Source organism: Ambystoma mexicanum, chromosome 8 (assembly GCF_040938575.1).
Source record: "Ambystoma mexicanum isolate Mex_15411 chromosome 8, UKY_AmexF1_1, whole genome shotgun sequence".
NCBI classification, from domain to species: domain Eukaryota; kingdom Metazoa; phylum Chordata; class Amphibia; order Caudata; family Ambystomatidae; genus Ambystoma; species Ambystoma mexicanum.
This window is the reverse complement of record NC_090929.1, coordinates 764,546,497-764,566,941: the sequence shown is the minus strand read 5'-3', so window position 1 is coordinate 764,566,941 and position 20,445 is coordinate 764,546,497. Positions and strand designations below refer to the sequence as shown.

Below are 20,445 nucleotides of genomic sequence, written 5' to 3'. Positions count from 1 at the left end.
GGCTTAACATCCTCTGACATGTGATGATGGCATTGGTTAACCCAGAGGGAATGGCAGTGACCTGATAGTGCACCTCTCAGGTGTAAAATGATCACAATGGCGTTTAGAAGGTTTGCCCTCTTCAAACCACAGATACCAGCAGGCTTGGTATTCCTAGCTAATCAGTATTACGGCCACTTACATGCACCACACCGGGTGCTATGTAAATGTATGATCACGCTCCGAGTCAGTTTAATACAAGATATGGGTGTGGTTTCGTAAACTACCAGTACGATAATGGTGATTAGGAGTTGTGTCAGTTTCAAACTACAAATACCAGGAGCTCTGACTTATTCGACTCGGAATTACGGCCATTCACGTGCACCACACCTGTCACGCAGCAATAGAACGTCACATGGAGGCCGACTGGGTTTAAATCACCATGATGACACCGACCGCATTGATGATCGAGATTAGAGAACCAGTGACGAGCTACAGAACACAGCTGTGCAGCCCCTGTCAGCAACCGTGATTTACGGACGGTGTTGGTTTTGTGATTCGAAGCCCCACATCAGATGAACGGTAAGCAGTGTGCAGACGTTGCCCCATTAGGCAACCTTCTTACTGGGTGTTAGTTACACATTTGTCCGGTTGGGCCAAGATGTAATGAGTTGGGCCCCTCCTCGAGTAATTTTCTCGGTCTAATCAGTGCTTTGGGTTACCCACTGGAGTCTAAACACAGGCAGTGTTAGAGACGGACACACGCCCACGGCATTTGCCAGCCAAACACACGGCACTGGGTTAGCGCATTCATCCATCTATTTTAAAATGCCGGCCATTCACGACCACGTAAACAGGTAGAGAACTTTGGTGCCTGTTTAAATAGATGCGTTTTCAGTTAAGCTGTGCTTCTATTATGTAACTTCCGTCGCAACAATGCGTTTTAAGTAATCTTCTGGTGTATATCCCCTGACATCTTGTTCCCCAGACTGGACCTTGTAACCAGCTGCAACCTTGTCGGCGTATTGACGCCCCAATCCTCTTGACAACTAGACAGTTTTTCGCTGCACACATATTTAGGTAATGCCGCCTAGTGACTGCTCATTTGTTTAACAGATATCTGCTGTTCACAGTCGGCCAGAACTTCTCATGTGTTTCCGTCTTGTTTCACTCTCTCATTAAAATTAGGGACAGAAACTGCCCTAGTTATAGACGCCATTTGCGCACATCTCTACGAGGTCTGGGAGCATTTACATCAGATCCCATCACTAGGCCACTCGCCACAGAGGATCTTGCTGGTGAGTGCAGACCTATTTGTATTCTCCTGATGTAAGAAGGGTAACAGGGTTCAGGAGAGTTTCCAAGAGCTGAACTCTCGATTCATCTGCCGTATATTGGTATATTGTTTGATCATCAACACTAATAGACTGATTCATGCATGTAATGTATTTCTCCACTGTGCCTTTTTGAGCGTCAAACTGTACAGTAGATTTGAGGTTCAGCACTCAATGTAGTGTGGACATACAGGGTTCTTCTTTTTCCAATTCGAGATTTAAAGCAGCATTATCGATAACCTTTGTGGTTTTAGAGCATTAAGTACTCTAGTAAGAAGGTTGATAGTTATAATCAACCATTTCGATTGATGGCTTACTGATTAGCCCTAAAGGACTTGAGGCCTCACATTGATACCTGTCCTATTTCGTCCACAGGTGTGAACATGTCATCTGTCTATCCGATCAAGTGATAGGGGTCGCCGCAGCAGGAATAAGCTGACTGCTGCTATCGATTGGGAGGACCTATTGTCTGACTCATCCAATTGAGTCTTGAAATTGAAGATTGTTGTGGTTTTCTATTTCTGTTAATAAACACATTGCTAATTGTTCACAGGCAAACTATCACCCCTGAAGAATTTCCCCTGATTTAATGTGCAAGAAGTGTGTGAGGAATGAAACCTGCTGGGCTGAATGGGGAGGAGTGGTATGGTAATGAATGGTCATTTGAGATTTTAACAAACTTCTGGCCAACCGTTGAAAATGCTTGGTTGACTGATTAGCTTGACTTATTGTTGTGTCAAGCCTGTAAACCTTCTTTAATTTTTTTTTCTCTGTGCTTTCTTTTTTGCCTGTTAAATGTCTGTCAAACTAACAGAAGATGCAATGTATGTTGAGTTATTTTTCGCTTTGACTTTGAAATTTTAATTGCTTTGTTCTAATAAAATGGTATATTTATTTTACTTTTCGTGTTGTCTACTAGTTGGTTGAATTGGCCTTTTGCTCATTCCAGTACTTCACCAAACCCTTGGTGGCCTTCAAACTTTTCTTGGACTTTTTCATGCACACAGTCCTTGTCTGAAAGACTTCAGGAGTTAACCTACCACCCATCTACCAATACATTTATGGGACCTCCGAGAGGATTGCCAAACAGAAACTCAAAGGGACTGAACCTTACTCCATTCTGAGGAACATCCCTGTAGGCGAACAGTAGGCATGGCAGGGGAACATGCCATTTTCTCCTCTGGTGATCTTCCAAGCCACATGTAATGCCTTTCGTGCTCTTGTAGAGTCTGCCGCAAACACGTTGGTTTGGTGATTGGAATTTGTAGACAATTGTAACTCAATACTCCTCACAAATTGTTTGCATAAATGCAGATGCAAACTTGGATCTCCTGTCAAAAATACTTATGGGTAACCCTAAGCCACAGAATGTCCATGTCAGAGCCCTCGCTAACACAGGGGCTTTGATACTTCTCAAGGGACCTGCCTAAGACAATTACTTTGCATCGTCTACTACCACCAAAATGATCCGGCTCCTTAGGTGGTCTGGGGATCCAAAATATCCACAATATCCATATCTGTCTTCTCGAAATGCCAACCAACCACTGATAGTGGAATTAAGAGAGCCTTTGTCCTCCAGCCTAGCATACCAGAAACATGGAAAGTCTGAGACGAGTGTGCAAGTTCCTTTATTTTTACACCCATCTTTGGCCAGTGAAAATGCACTGAGAACCTGCCAGATGTCTTGTTCACTCCTAAATTACCTGCCTAAATGTCATGCAAAAGAAATGCCATGAGCAAATCCAGTTGGAATCTCCTGTAGCACTGGTGAAAAACCAATCTCTTCTTGCCTGCTGCCTCAGAATTCTTTGGCTCAGTGTAAATAGACCATTCTCCCACTGCACCTTGAGCCCAGTGCCATACCCCTGTCTGATTTCTTTCACAGACTGGTCAGTTTAAGCAAGTCTCTCTGTGCCTTGCTAAAGTAAGCCTCACTTGGGCCTTCAGTTCCAGTCAAACTCAGTTTTGCCCAGCCTTGGAGGTCTGAAGCTACCATTTCCTCCATCTCAGGATCTTTTTTATCTAACGATACACAACTCTTAGATCATTAAGGCCACTGCTTCAACAGTAAGGAGTCACTTTTGTGGCCACTGTGCCTTCTCTCAAAGTTGCAGGGACATCTTTGGAATTGGTATCTGGAGCTAGGATGTCTAGTATGGTGCACTTTCCAGCAGAAAGTGCCTCGGAGACAATGGCCTTAAGTGATGTTTCTCTGACTGCTCCTTGAGCTCTCACTCTAGTGACAGCTGTGATGATGGGAGCAGAGTCAAGAATGAAACTCAGACACAAATTAGCCATAATTTTGGTTAAAGACTTTTATTGAAATTATTGAAAATAAAAGTGATTGGAAAAATGCCTCTCTGACCCTGGTTCTAAGAGGAATTTGCCTGCCTAAACCAAAACTAAGGCCTGTCTGTGTCAGAATGTCCAAAATAAAACTGCCCCATGTTCAAAGTTCTATTCTGACCCTCACACTAAAACTAAACTCTAAGGTGAAATGGGAAATGTCTTTAAAATTTGGTGGTTTAGAAAAGTGTTCACAAAAGAAGAATAAATAGCTCCAACACAAAGGGCCTCATCACGAGTTGGGCGGTAACGCCAGCGCTAATAGCGCTGGCGCTATCTGCCCTACCGCCAAACCCACCGGCGCTATTAGCGCCGGATCACAGGTTTGGCGGATTTGGAAATCCCCATTCCCCATTGAGCCCATTCGGGAATGCCCCATTCCCCATTGGGCTCAATGGGGAAATTTTGCGCTCATTCCGCTGGCGGTATGAGCGTGAATTTTCAGTGGATTTCCCCCCAGCTCAGAGCTGGGGAGAAATCTGCCAAGGCCATGATCTGGTGGACCCTTAAATGTGGCAGTAATAGCGCTACCACCGCATTTAAGGGTTACTGCCAGACTCGTGATGAGGCCCAAAGATGCTTCAAGGATAAAGATGACTGCTCCAGAGGTTAGTTCTCTACCCTGGATTCCTCTTTACTCTATGAAGTTTCACAATCAACAGTTCCTTGTGCCTTTCTTGGCCCACAACAATATTGATGTACAGACTTGTCTGACTTTGCAATCCTGTCTCTTTCAGAACTCCTGATATGTTTTCCTGCCAGGGTGTTGATTCTTCTCTCCTGGTTAAGACAATCCCTTTTCTAGTCCTGATGTTTTCTCTCAGGACCTCTTTATGCCACACAGTTACAGTTGCCTGTTATACTCTGTATCCAGGGTGTCTTGTTTTCACACACTTGTAATTGCCTGGTACACTCTCCTGCCAGGGATTCTTATATTCACACACTTGTAATTGGCTTGTATACTCTCCTGCCAGGGCCTGCTGTATGTGTACACTTTCATGTGCCTTGTATGCACTCCTGCCAGGACTTCTGTTTACACAGACACAGGGTCTCAGCCCCTTCGCAAAGCTACACAAATACTTTCTCAATATGTCCTCCCGATATATTACCCGGTCTGGGTTTCCCTTATAATTGCACAATATATATTGATCTGCTTGCCAGGGTTTTACTTGTAGTTTTATTTTCCTTTCAACATTAAGTTTTTTCGTTCTTTCTCTCTCAGTTCCTTGTGATTTAATTACATTCACTCAGTGTGGCCACAAATACTGTCTGGGGTCCCCACTGCCTCTGGGTGGACTCCCCAGCTCTTGTTGACATTGCTGGATTCTCCTGTGGTCAACCAGAGAAGCATTTCTGTCTGCATCCTTCTTGCAACCGCTTACTCTTGGTTTCTTCATCTTTCGTGGATTCCACATGACACGTCTGCTTTATTTCAGGTTCTGGTAAGTGAAGAGCTGCTCTCTGTCACCTGCAAATGCCCAGGAGTCTCTGGCTGGCTCTTGGAGTTCCTGCAGCGTGTCCATCTCATGTAGCAGCCTCTTCCTTCTTTGTTGGTGAGCTGCCAGGCTCCACTATGCCGCCATTTGCCTTTCGGTTTCTTTAACCTCACGGAGAGACACAGCTCTCTCCCACCAGCAACAGACCTCAATTCCCTGCTCCACTTGCCATTTAAACTTCCCAGGCACAGGTGTAGGTGAGCAACCACTAGATCACTCACTAGGGTTGTGGCGTGATTCGTCCTGTATTGCTTGATTCCTCTTCCTCATCTCAGTATTTTGGTCTTTCTGGGAAAAGAAGTCCAGTTTTCAGATTTGATTCGGAAATCTTGAAAAAATATTTCCAGTAGTCTTAAATTGTGAAAGAGTCATGGATGATTGATAGATGGAAGTGGAGATGGTGATTTCCCTATTCTTTATGGGAGAAAGAGTGGATTTACAACAATAGGCCATGAGGGGGTTATATATGGGAGGGTTATTTTCAAGATAAATCAGGGGATACCATATCTCAGCCGATGAAGCCATGACATCTTGGAGGTTGTCTCCCCCCATGTGATTTTCCCTCATGTAGCTGCCTCCAGGGTCAGGATCAGGTACCGGCTGCCATCCCCTGGCCACTTGGGGGGAGGTCATCACCGGGAAATCAGTGATGACTCCATTTGAGTCCTCACAGTCAGTATCCAACAGACAGTTCCAGGAATGTGCTCCTTTTTTTCCATACAGTTCCTTGAGGTCTCTCTCCACAAGCCAAACTCTACCATTGCCGAGCGACAGTAGCTGAGGCCACCAAATACTCTAGATAGCCTGTCTCCACCCTGAAGGAGCTGCCCATTTTGTACCACAGCCACATAACAGCTTAAACACTGGCAGTTGTGTCACACGTCAGTGGAGCTTGCTTTCCTTTAATGAAGACATGTTCCTAAAAGATCTGAGTGTTTGCAGGAAACAGTTTCTTCTCTTGGGACCTGGTACCTTTTCAAATCAAAGTGACTAGTGAACATTTGAACACTCCCTGGCCTAGTGAAAATTCAACTGCTAGAATGTTCTCACGGATTATCACCTCTTCCATGAGACCAGCACTAATTATGGTATTTATGGATCCGCCCTTACAGGCTGGATCTGCCTTTCTATGGGTCGAATACTCACACATAAGCCATCTGTTGGGTGTTGAGGATGCTGGTGCTCCACTGAAAGAAGTATCATCATTATTTTGTTTCTTGGTGTCTAGACAAGCCATGTTACTTTGATTTGCCATCAAAGGTGTAGGGTTCCATCTTGGAAGAAGGGAGCAAACTTGTGTCCTTACTCTCTTTTGTTTTGTTTTGTAAGAAGCCTTCTCTTCTGATTCGGGTGTGCTTACCTGAGCTTTTTTTTGGATGTGAGGACTCACATACCAGTCAGAAGCTTATGCAAAATTCCTTGAGTGTGTGGAATATATTGACGCCACTCAATGGCATTGCACCACATCACTAAGCTGCATTTGTGCAAGAAACAGCAACCTGGCTGTGCTGGCTCCTGTGCACACCAGGATTTAAAAACTGCATTTTGGCAGCAACAAACGATGGCTGCACCATCCTGCCTAGTACACTTCAGGCAAGATGGAACAAGGGGATACACAGACAAAGTATGCCAGGGTGTTCTGAAATATGGAATCAAGTGAACAGGCAGCACTGCATTGCTGCAAAAACCAAAAGTTCCCCTTCAAAATGAAACATTTTTCACCCTTTCCAAATGCTGGTTTTATGCCATTTCCATCTGTGCATTCTGAAACCACTGTGATGGAAACGGCCCTGCCAGGCCCAGGATAATTCATTGTGCCTCAGAAAAACCGGGTATAATTACTGAATGACAGGTCCTGTCAAAGTAGATTTTAAAGAAATCAACAACCAACTTTCTTTTCACTCACACAGGAACACATGTGTATTTCTTGCCAAAATGTATCCAGGCGCAGCAGTTCAAAGAGACTTTTAATTGTTTGAGCCAGGTCCACTGCAAATGTATCTATACTTTGGATAAAACTCCTGCATTCAAGGAAATGACTAGAGCTGCAAAGACAGTGGCAATCTGAGGAGCTGTGAAAAAATGGGCTGTGATGACTAAAGAGAAAAAACTGGCCTGTTTAAAACTCAATTGTTGTTGAAAGCCTGTTTACTTAGTAATATTAAGGGATCAGGTTAGTGTTGATAATACACACATAGGCAATCTTCTTTCACATGTTTGTTTAATTTAAGACCAAAAGTAAGAAATTAAACAGTTTAAAACACATGGGATTGATTTGCAAACTCTCAGAAAAACCTGTTATTCTAGTTGCCAGCCATGAAACATCCCCAAGGAAGTGAGATACACCATAAATCCAGGACACGTAGGTGCGAAGTTTGTAAGGGGCAGGACAATTAAAGTTCACACGCTCACCAGACATTCGTCTGTGCTCCAGGCTGGGACAATAGCAGTCCTGGGACACTCGCATGTCAAGTGTAAAGGGGCAAAAAAAACCTTCAATTAAGACTGGAATCCCCCATTGCCTGGAAGGAAATGACAACTGCGTGCAGTTGGAGGAAGAAAAAAAGAACAGAATCTAGTAACAAAGGGACTGCCTTTCGGTGCCAATGATTATGTTATAAAGAAACTTTAAAGACTTTTATTTCTGTAGCAAGAATTAGCAAACATTTAAAAAGTTTGAAGTTTTAAATCTAATTTTGTGGGCTATCTTTTAAAACAGTAGAATTCATTGCTGCATGGGGAACAGAAGTTACAAAATATGACAGATTCCAAGGAAAGTATTAATGTGGCAAACATAACATTTGGGGACAATTCACATTTGTGTATAAAATTGTGGCGTTTTAGGCCAAATCTTTAATGTGTAAAATTACCAAAATGTGTCGGAAAGGCAAAACAAGATCACACAGACCTGAGTTTTGGACTGATTTGGGCTGCATATAATATGTACCCTGTTTGTATAATTTGGCAAGAGATTGCAATTAAAGAAATGTATGTTTCTGGCAAAATCTTATTTTATGTAAAGTGAATGTGGGAGTGTTTGGACATTGTAAACCTCACCTCATAAATCTGACATCATCCCCTTAAAAATCCAACCAACTGAAAGCGAGGTGGAGACTAGCTCCCCTGCCCAATCCAAGTAGTTTAGGGGTGGGCATAGTTAACCCTGCCCAGCCTCTACCTTGATGATGCCATTTTGCATTATAAATAAGGGTCCCCGATAAGACCCTAGAGAGACACACACTTCCTGATTTCCTGTGCTGCGTTCCTGTTCCTGTTTCATCTTTCAGACTCCAGACTCCAACTACAAGGCCAAGCATTGCTGATCCTTCTCCAGGGCCCACTGCAAAACCCAAGCATTGCTGATCCTGCTCCAGCTAGGCCTACCCTACAATATTAAAACCCACTAATCTCCCAGTAACCAGGAGAAACTGTGGTACTTTTGGCATCCTAATCCAGCTTGGCTTGCCGCCACTCACTGCATGCTGCTGCCATCCTGCTACCCTGCGGACCTATAGTATCCAGTAACCAGAATTGCCAGTCCAGAAGAACTATCCTTTGGTATCTAGTCCCTGCCCAGCTGATCCTATCCCACTGATTTTATCCGGCTGTCCTTTGTTAGAACAGATCTGTGTGGTGGCCAGAACTGCTGACTGTCCAAATCCAAACTAAAAAGTGAATTGTGAGTATCAATAGAAACCATAGAAACCATAGAAAACCATAGTATACCTTGCCTTGCATAGTATACCTTGCCTTGCTGTGTCCTTAGTTCTACTCTCAAAGTCATCCTATCCTTATCCTGATAACTTGTAATATTGTCAAAAACCATTAATGAAACCTTGCCTTTTATTTCTTGTGCTAGCGCAACATCTTTGATAATTTTGTCTCGTGAAACCCTAAGCCCTTAGTCCTCTTTCGAGTCAATTTGCGAGTTGACCCTGGAGCTTACTGTGTCTCAATCTGGTAGCCTAGCCTGAATGCTCTAGTGTAGAGTAAAACTGTTCTTGTCAAAATTGATTTCTTTTCCTTTTTCGCACCTTTAATTTCTCAAAACGCACCTCTCTGAATCTTGCATAACTCACGCAATTTACCAGCTAGAGACATCATTTCACTTCCATATTGTACCTCTGATCCATAGCTACACACCACCACAATTTTTCACCCGTTTTTAATAAAAAACGTTTTGGTAAATTCAGGCGGGAATTGCAAAAGTTTGCTAAATTTACAACGTGTCATTTTGATTATAAACTGTTTTAAATCTTCCATTCAATTTTGAATTTTATGCTTTTGCTCAATCCATTGCTTGTGATAACTAGTTTCTTTCCAGTGTTGCTCCAGTAAAGGATTTTCTTTGTATCAAGAGTTTTATACACATTCATTGTTTTATTCATCCATTTTCGAGTGTCATTTTTAGCATTGCGAGGGTTTCAAATCCATTTTTCTCTCTTGTTTGGGGAGGGAAAGTTCGATTTGATTTCAATTCTGTGTTCCATTTGTCATTACCTGCTGCTTCTGTTTATCCACTTAGAATTGATTATTTGTGGGTTGAGGGAACATTGCAGGGGAAAATTGTAACTCAAGTGCTATCTTACCTAAAACCAAAAAGTGCTCCTATTCCCTGGTGTTTTGTAGTTGTGTCAATCGAAGGTTAATCTAAGTGCATTGCTTACATGCCTATTGTCCTTATGACCCCATTGGTGATTGCTGCCCCAAATAAAACATTGTATGATTTCTTTTGAATTTTAAAATAAATAAATATTACATTTTATCAACAAGCCTGGTTTATGGTCCATTGTGACCCGGGGTATTTGAAAAGGTGGTGTGATATGAGCAGTGTAATAGTTTAATATTGAATCTAACATAAAACATAAGCATTCCAATCACGCGCTGCATACTGGGCAGAGACTAAGGTGTGCATCGCCTGATTGAAATCCTTATCAAATTTGGGGGCTCGAGTCCGGGGATTGATTTGGTTACCACTCGTGACAGTCTTACACAGCAGTCTAACCTGCAGGGTAGTAATACTTTGTGTGGTGTGAATACTGTGTTACACTGTACAAGCACCCCCCAAAACAAATACTCTAAGCACCAGGTCTGTGTCTATAAAAGTAAAATTAAATCAACCCCGAAATAATTAATAAAGAGAGAACATTTCCAAAATGGCTGTTCCAGTAGAAATCAATATGGCTAGGGAGCACCTTCTGCACAAGCTATTTGTCAGAGGTGAGTGGCCAGAATAGGATGAGAAAGTCTGGCTAAAAGGCATTACCTAAAAGGTGACTGCCATGGACCTGGATACATGGCAGGACGGTGGCCTATTACACCAAGATCTGAGTGAGCTATATATGACCCCAACAATTAAAGAGGAGCAAAGCAAAATTGCCAGAATCATTGCCTACCTGTATCTCCACACAGAAGTGATGTGGTAAAGGCAGGAGGAAAATGTAATGTTAGCGCAGAATCAATCTGAACTGTTAAATAAAATCCAGATTGATTTAAGTTTAGCAGAACAAACATTGCAAAAGAGCCAAGAGTTAGAGGTAGAATCTGCAAACTACATCATAAAATTAAAAGAGTATTTGGCTTGCCAATAGCAGAATAATGCAGATCAAGAGTAGAGGCATTGAAAGAGGAGTGTAGGGAAAAGGTTGACTCTCTGCAATAAAGTCACCAGAAGTTAAATTAACTGATAAAATATAATAGGGTCTGCGCAGAGCAGATAGTTACTCTACCAGATCAGATTATTGGAAGAGGAAAATAATAAGTTAATCGTGAGAGACCTCCACTCTCAAACAGAATTTGATGAAGAGCTCCAGAAATTCCATATCATCAAAAATAATGGGATGACCGGGCTGGACAAAGGGGCACCCTAAGTCAAGAGAAAGATGCCCTAGGCCAGGAAATAAGCAAGTTAAAAACCGAGTTAGAGGGAAGAGATTTAGCCCTCGAGGAGCCAATGAACTTAAAACAGAGTATGGGAAGCTAGTGGGGTACGACAGACGGGTAGAGGGTGCTCTGGAAGAGAACAACCAGTTCAAAGATGCTAAAACTCAGGAGGTGAGTCTCCTGCAGCAGAAATTGGCCCAGTATTCCCAGACTATACAGGAAACACAGACAGACAATGAGGCTCTCTGTGAAAAGAATGATGGCTTCCACCAACGAATTGCAGTGCAAGAGCGGATCAGTGAGACCAGTAAGGCCTTGATAGATGAACAAAAGGCTCAGATCTTTGCTTATTACCAAGAAGTAGGGGCTGAAAAAGGAAACCTAGCAAGGTTGGAGAAAGAGGGTGCTAGACTAAATCCTAACTGGAGGGACCCTGAGAGAGGGACAGAGCAACCCCTGATCATAGCATAAAGTCCTCTGTATTCAGGGACTCAAACCCATTAAATACCATGAACACTGCCAACTTCATGTCTACTGGCTCACATGAGCCGGGAGCCATGGGGCTGGCAGAATTCAATAGGTTTGGTAAAATGGGACTGACAGATCAGCGCCCCCCAGAAATTGATGGACGGGCGTCCCTGTACAGATACCCAAATATTAGGGATGATATCTCAGACAAGGAAGACTCCTATGAGGGCAGGTACAGGGAATCACATCCACTGAAATAACGCCTTCCAAGGGACCAGTTGGTTAAATTTGATGGGGAGCTAAAGGAAATAAGGTGCAAAAAGAGCATCCTGAAGACTTCTACCCATTTAGGGTAGTGCTGGGGATACTCCAGCAACCCTGGGAGCAGGGAAGAGTCAGAAGACTCTCTGAGCACCACAGGAGTAGGGAAACTAGGCCCCAACATTCTGCGAGCCCTTCTCAAGCTTGCAGAATCAGGGAGTGCTAGAGGATTAAGAGGGGATCGCAAGTAGCAGCGCCTCTGAGTCTGATGGCGAGCGGACTCGGGTGACTAAAACAAAGAAGGCAAACAGACCTAAGAGAGCTATGAACAAAGATCCCATTAGGCAGATTAAGGCCATTAGGAGTGTCCTAGAAATGCGAAATATTCAGTTTGGGAACACTTAGAACTATGTGAGCAAATGATGGATACTTTTCATATGAGGACAGCCAGAATTGCATAGAGTATGTAAAATGGACCTTCTCCCCTGAATACTCCAGCTTCCTTGCCGGACTGGAGGACCAGAACCACTCAAGATGGTCCACCTATAGGGCCACCATCTTGAAACATGTTTCTGCTCACAGAAACCCCCAAGGGGCCTGCAATCTGCAGTGCGGGGTAGACCAGGCTCCCCAAGAATTTGTGCAGGAGCTCAAACGCGCCTTTGCACACACCGCCAGGAGGGTGCACACAGATAGTTGAGAGTTCATCACCACCTTTTTTTCATGCACTCCCAAAATATATAATGACCAAGCTGGTGAGGGACCTTCATGAGAAAAGATCGCTGGACTGGGTCATAGAGCAGGCTACCCGCATTTATGAAAAACCTGTAGATAACAAAAATCCAAATAAAAACCCCAAACCAGCCAACACCCCTGCTGCTGCTAACGTGGCGGTGGTGAAGGTTCCCCCCATTTTAGATCTGGAGATGCGAGAGCCTAAAAATAAACCTTTACCAAATCACCCCAATCAAAGACCCAGAAGGCCCTCGGGCCAATCCCAGACAGGTGGTAGTCAGGGAGGTAATCCCACAAAAATGGGACCCCTAAATCCCCTGATTACATCAGCCCCCGATACAAGGGTAACAGACCAATCCTGGGGTATGTATGGACTCCACCCGCCCAAGGGGAGGATCCAACCAGGTAGGTACCGCCCCAGGAAACTTCCCTCCTAACTGTCCCCAGGAGGGCAGTAATCCCCCAAATGCCGGTTTGAGTTTCTTTCTCCGGTACCCACAAAACCCCAACCTGCAGGACAACCCTCCTTTCTTTCCACGCTTTCAGGAGCCCAGACAGCCCAAACCGGGCGAGGGGAGGCCAAGGGTGGAGGGTTACCAAAATTCTCAATACACAGGTTACTATGGGAGAAGGGATAGTTACCCTTCCCGTGATTCACATAGGGTTGACCAGAGACCCCCGTACCAGCCGGAACAGGTGTCACAACTGGAGTGCCTGTCCATAAACCATCACAGGATCTGGGTCGCATGGTGAGGGCTCAACAGAACCTTCAGATGAACATGGCGGTACCAAGCAAGGGTCTGATACTCCAGAACAATGACAGGGAGAGAACCCTGACAACTCACCGGTTCCAGGGTAGGAGGCAAGGGGGAAGGGAGGTGTAAAACCCTAGAGGAAGTTTCCTTCCTCACCCGTGAAAAGCTTCTGGACACCCAGGAACCGGAACAAAAATCTCCTGCCCCCAAAAGTCTGCAAACCAGGGAACACAGTGTGGGTAGGAGAAATGAAGAACACAGAAAGGCCCATTTTTTGGAGGAAGTCAGAGTCTTCCAATTTGAAGGGGAAGTCAGAATCGCCCATCATTGAACCACAGAATGATCATCAAGGAAACCAGACTGTTCAAACCAAGTCTGGAGACTGCCTCCAAAAAGGGGGGCAGAATCAAAAAGGGGAGCCCAAAACTCCCCACATACCCCAATGTCAAAATTTTCTTTCACATCCCCAAACTCCAACACAGAATCATGACCAAACTACCCCTGTGTTTGAGTCAAAATTAAGGAAAGTGACCACCAAACTTGCCCAGAATGCCCATTAGATTTGCCCATTGGAGGAGAAGGAGGGTAGATTTTATGCCCCAGTCCAAGTGCAAGGGCCACGTACATTTTCAGCCCTGATGGACACTGGATCCCAAGCCACTCTTCTGTCAATGAAGGCCTTTGATCAGCTGAATTCAGGAAGGGGGGAGAAATACCAGATCCCTCTTACCCCTCGACCTGGACAACTTCAGAACTTTGATGAGGACTGCGGATTTGGAAATAAAAATTGGGCGACACAAGGTGAAACACCTGGTCATAGTAGTGACTCCAGAAGGCACACCCTGTCTACTGGGGAATGACATCCTGCGTAGGTTGTCCCCCCTAATAGACTGTGTGAACAAGGTCCTCTGGACCCAGACTAACAGGCCAATACAATTAAAACATAGTGGGGGTCATTGTCATGATCTCTGCTTCCAAAAGGTCAGGGTTTTCCCAACTCCCTTGGAAGCAGATCCATAACCCAGGTTCCGAGTGCCAACCAGTCCCAATTGGGACCTTTTGGACCCAGTCCTGGCGCCAGTGGCACCAGGCTCATAAATATGCCCAGTCCCAGTGCTGGAAGCGCCGGGCTCATAATGCTTGGGTGGACTTACCTGCAGCAGACCATGCTGCTTACTTGCCTGCCAGTTGAGCCTCTGATCCTCTTCTGTTTGGAACTACTTTTCCTGTTGGGTGGGGCAGGAGCCACTCCCTAGATTCAGAACACTGGAACTCTTCTGGAAAGCAGGAACTCTTTTCTTACCTAGGCGTGGCTGTGGAAGGAGACACCTAAGCACTACAGGAGGCTATTTAAACCACACCCGATGGATGAATCTTGCTTTGCGTTATTCTGCATCCTCTGCAGCAGAACGCTCATCGTGTCTTCTGCATCTGATCCTGGGCCTAAGGAAAAAGGCTTACCATCCTGAATCCAGTCTTCAGCAACACCTATAAAGACAAGAAAGAACAGGTTAGCATTACGGTCTTCAGTGACAGCTCTTCACTTACCTGGTCCATCAGCTGTCACCAACGCCTCGCTCTGCATTCCGGCATCTGAAAGACAAAGGCTTACCTACTCTTCGTGCGCTCCGGAGGTCTTCACACTGCATTCCGGCATCTGAAAGACAAAAGCTTACCAACTCTTCGCACGCTCCCGAGGCCTTCGGCGCTGCATCCCGCATCTGAAAGACAAAACAAGGTGCGTTTAAAGACATTGGGGAACTTTAATACTCACGCGCCATTACTCCTTTCCACATCTAACCCAGTGGGTATTCCGGCACCCTGCAGCCGCTCCGAACTTGTACCTGCAAAATAAAAAGACAGTTAGAGCGCATCGTGAAGCAGGCAACAAGCGCTTACTTACGTGTTTCCAGGCGCTTCTATTCATCACACGGGCTCCATCTTCAACTCACTTCAGCCCGTCATCCGCCATCGCCGGAACCCTGCAAAACAAGAAACATCATTACTAAAGACTTTAAAGACATTAGAATTACTCGAAACTTACCGTTCGTGCAGTAAACGACGGACAGCAGTCCTCTGAAGTCAAGAGGCCTGCTCCCCTTATCCAGTGAAGAAACTGGTTACAGCACCCTGCCCCGAGGCAGATGGAGAGCACGGCGTTCACTTACCTAAGGTGAGAGCGTTAACCTTTGGGGTTCTACAGGAGAAGAGAAAGGGAAGAAGAGAGAGACATTCAATAACCCAGTTCCTTAATCCCATATTTTCTATCTGTAGACATCTTACCCTTCGAGTCAGACATACAGTGCACAGAGGTCCAGCCAAAGAGCCAGCCGTGTGTTACACATCACCTTTGAAGATACGGTATACGCCCAGTCAAGACCGGCGCCTCTACGGGAATCAGGTGAGCATTACAGTCATTACTAGTGCGGCGGTAAGGGGTTAATGGCACTGGTAAGGATGCCGGTGCCGTTAACCCCTTACTGCCGCATTCTGAGGTCCCTTAGCGTGAGCCACTAAGGCACCAGGGAGCTAATATCGGGACTGTAATTTATAGGCCCATTATTAGCTCCCTGCCCATTCCATTTGAGCCCTATGCGGGCTCGAATGGGAATGGGGAAGGGTTTTTTGAATGGGGACTGAACGGGTCCTCCAAGGTTGGAATGACCCAGTAAGTCCCCATTCCAAGAACCCAGACCTGGACACGACTTTTGAGGCAGCCATGGTGCTACGAGCACCATGGCTACCTCCAAACTCGTAATGACCCCCAGTGTCAACCATGTTAGTTTAAATGGCACATGCCACATGGTTGAACAAAAACCTGATCATATTGAGTTCCATTTTCAGAACAAGCAAGTACCTGACGTGACAATAATTGCTGTAGGACAATAAACTGGTAATGTGAACTCTTCATTTCTGAAAATCAACCTTCCTTCCAGTTGCAAGTGGCATTCCACACTGGAAGGAAATACTTTGAAATTCTATACCAATTCACAATCTGAAAATCCCAATTCCATAGTCAAGAGTGATGAAAAACCAGTTTGAAGTTTAGCTGACATTCCTAAAATTAGAGAACAGCTATTCATCCCTATTCAGTTAAATTTGGGGATGTCACGCTTTACAATTTGTGTGTACTCCAAATCCTCCCCCTTCTCCTCACCTTTAATGTCTTCAGACGAGGATGCAGGTCTTCTTCCCTTCTTTCTTCGAACTACTTGTTTCTTCTTGTGAAGATATTGTCTCCCACGGGTGGATGCCACCCTGCCGGCTTGTTAGAGAGCAGAACAAGAGGAAAAAGCCCCAAGGCAGAAAAAACCTCTCAGATGCATTCTTTTGACTGGATGGCAGCACGGATGATGAGGAATGTTGTGGATATCTGATGAATACGAATAGAGTAAGCAGGAGAATCTTCCTTGGACATAGACTTGGGAGTCAGGTAAGCAGGAGGCAGTTCGATGGGCAAACAAGGCTTCAGAAGGCACTGCCGAACCCAGACCGTCCACAGGAACCAAGGAGCCAGAAGACAGAGAGCACAGACCTGAAAGATTCCAGGTAAGTGAGCGCAAAAGGTAAGCCAGAAAAAAGGGAGCAGACAGGGAAACAAGGAAAGAACCAGCGAAAGAAAGGACAAGAAAGAGCGATAGCGGTAACAGAAGAAAGACGGAAGACTCCAGAAAGATAGGCAGAGTAAGCGCACCCGGAAGCAAGCCGAAACCGAAAGTAAACAGAGTAGAGAAACCATGGTACACGAGAGGCGGTGGCTAAGAGGCACTAAGATGCTGCGTTGGGGAAACAGAAGAACAGAGCCAAACCGCAGTAAGATAAGAGGGAACAGGAAGAAAAGTCAGGAGAGGAATGGAGCAACTTCAAGAAAACAAAGCAGCGTGTAAACCCAGGGACAACCGAAGGGTTGCAACGCGCAGTTACAAGGGGGGGGCCTGGTTTAAGAACTATTGCCATCGGAAAGAAAAGAAACTAGACCCACACACCAAGAAATAGATAGAGGAAACTGGCGCGTTAATGGCTCCTTAGTTTCCATTCTCTCCACAGCTGCCCAGAATGCAGGCACATGACAGGGGAAGGAATCGGTTCTCGCCCGACTATGCGTGAACAACGGTAAGAGCTTCATCAGCAAAGCCATGTTCTGACAATTCCCAAAAGATCCAGCCATTCCCACATTTAAATTGATCGATAAATGGGAAATGGACCTGGAAACTCCCAATTCCAAACATTTCCTGCCTAGCAGGTGTATGCTCAAAATTTCTATAGGTAGCAAAAGCATAATACATAATTGTTGGGTCATTGCGAGATGTCCCTGCTGCATTCTATTAAGGCAGTGACATTCTCAATGGTTTTGCCATTAATTTTGACCTGATAAACTACAAAGCCTGGTCCCGATTAGGGGGTAATCCCATGGACTTTGATGATTCAGAAAAAGCATTTTGGTCAGCCCAATTGCTGCCATATGTAGTTTAAGTTCAAATTGGAGAAGAGGTCACCATCCCAGGACAGACACGACTATTTCCACTTGAAGTAAAACCATTAGTCAATGTAGAACACAAAACCATTCCAATATTGATGGATAAGAGTGACCTTAGGAGTATCACTCTAAGCGCAGACACCATTATTGGAATGGCGGTTGATGACTGACATTTTTCCATAGATCTAGGTAATGAACTGATTGGACCAATCCCCAATGACTGTTTTGACAGTGAAAGTGACAATGACATAACACCAGAAAGGATCTCCCCCCGGCAAGGGGGGAATTTCCTGGTGTACTCTTCCTGCCCTTACGGTGAGGAAGAGATGACCTGTGACATCATGCAGGATGAAGTGATCGTCCAGGTCCACAAGGACTGCCTCCCCTGCCTGAAACCCTCTGTCCAGGTCAATACTTTAACCAGGGACCTCTCCACTCAGCAGGAGGAGGCCGCTGAAATAGCCAAGCCAAGTATTTCCAGGCTTCAGGCAAATGGATGAAGAGAGAGTCAACCTAGCTGATGCCTGTGAGACACTGGAGCAAAAGCAAAAGTTGAAGCAGGTCTTCTTAGATTGTCAAGATTTCAAGATTGCGGTGGACTCATATGACTGTGGTCGCACTGAAATCCACACAACAACAATTCCCGTGGACCCTGGTATGACTCCAGTGTTTGTGAAGCAATACTGCTTGCCTCTCGCATCCATAGTGGAGACTCCACACCAGCCTTTGCAATATCTCCAAAGTGACAGAATCCGGGCAGGAAATGTGAGTAATTCCGGAATTACTTCCTGTCATTTCCCGTGTAGGTTAGATATGGCCAAAACAAGAAGAGTCCCTTTGGGCAAGGTCTGGCTGACTTGCATGATTGTGCAGAGAAAACTGTCTCGAGGACGAAAGTCTTAAAATCCAGGACAACATGGAGGCGTACCTGAATTCCCTGCACAAAGTCTATGAAGAAGACAAGTGTGAGGGAATGCCCACAGTTTATGTGGACAGGTGCTCCTACTATGTTGACAAAGACGGGGAAAAGGAACTGGTGGCTGGCATTGGGAATGCCTGGGTGAATGATGCCCTGGAACCCTCTCCTGGGTACAAAATCGGTCCCCGTAGTAGTCAGGTGGCGGAGTTGATGGCTGTTCATCAAGCCATACTCACTGCTGTACAACACCAACTCCACAAACTGGTCATAATCACTGATTCAGATTATGTCCAGAACGGGTTCGTGGAGCACCTGGTTAATTGGAAAACCAGAGGCATGCTATGTGCCATCAATAAACTGCTTAAACATGGCAAACGCATCCAAAATATTGATGGTCTGGTCACCTCTAGTGGGATGACCATCTATTGGAAGAAGATGAAGTGTCATTCCAGAATAGAGGGACCAGACAAAACTGGAAACTACATAGCAGATCAACTTGCCAAAACAGGAGCCATCCAGGGGGAGCTCCTCGAGATAGAGTCCCTGTTGGGGGAAATCCAGGTCACTGCTATCACTAGGTCCCAGACACATTCTCACAATGAACTCTCAACTGCCAAATGGAGTAAGGAGACCCCAGATGCTGATTTAATTACACCACAAAAAGGGGATACGATTATTGGTAGGTTTTATCAACACATTGAGGACCCTGAGAACTTTTCCCTGACAGATACCAATTACACTGGGAAAGATGAAATGTCCAAAAATGTTCTGGATCCAAGACGGTTAGTGTCAGGAGATCCATATCGTGCTGTGAACAGTGGGTGGTCCCTACCTCATTCCGGAGCCTGATGCTAAGTCACACCTATGATGCGGCCACAGCTGGTCATCTGGGGTTTCACACTACTTTAGAAATCTTGTGAGAGGTTGCATACTGGCCACACATGGGACAGGACCTCGACCACGACCAATACTTGAAGGGGTGTCTTGTGTGTGCAACATTTCAGCCAACTAAACTCACACACCAAGCTCCCCTCCAGAAGAGGGGGATGACACTGCCTTGGTCTGAATTACAAGTAGATTTCATCGGGCCTCAAAGTACATGTTAACCGTAACATGCTTGTTTACCAAATGGGTGGATAGCTCCCGGCCCCAAATTGAAAGGTAGAAACAGCAGCTGCCCTGATGATCAATCACATCTTCTCACGTTTTGGCCTACCCCAAAGGATTGAGTCAGACCGAGGGAGTCACTTCACCAGTGAAGTGATGACAAAGATATGGGAGATACTTGGGGTAAAAAGGAAACTTCACATTGCATACCACCAATCCTCTAGTGTTGGAGTTGAGAGTTACAATAAAACCAATGTGAGCATTTAAAAAAAGATTGTGGCAGATTCTGGGCCAAGTTGGGACATCTGATTACCACTTGCCCATATGGCCATCAGATCTACACCTTCTTCTGCAACTAAAATGTCTCCCTTTGAGCTGATGACTGGACGAAGGATGGTGGTACCTCAGCATCTGCTCTATAGAACAAAGGAGCAGACACTCATTAACGCCTCCACAACTCATGAGTATGTTGAGAACCTAAGAAAACACCTTCAACATGCTTTTGCATACGCTCAGCGGAATATAGAAAGAACTGAAGAGGGGATGAAGAGGCGATGAAGACTCAGTATAATCTAAAAACAACCAAAAAGTAATACCAAGTAGCAGACAGGGTCTACTTGTACAATTTCCAAAGGAACCAGACCAAAGAGTGCAAATGTTTGTCTAGCTGGCGAGGACCTTTTGA

The 20,445-nt window shown here is 45.1% G+C and overlaps 1 long non-coding RNA gene across 2 annotated transcripts; it reads left to right on the top strand.

Moving 5' to 3' along the window:
• The first annotated feature begins 421 nt into the window (after positions 1-421).
• LOC138473668 (uncharacterized) lies at positions 422-2,142 on the top strand. Of its 2 annotated transcripts, XR_011268839.1 has the most exons (4): positions 422-561; positions 968-1,059; positions 1,168-1,277; positions 1,689-2,142. It is a non-coding gene; the product is annotated as an uncharacterized lncRNA (long non-coding RNA). The 2 variants fall into 2 exon arrangements; XR_011268840.1 differs by lacking the exon at positions 968-1,059.
• Positions 2,143-20,445: the final 18,303 nt, after the last annotated feature.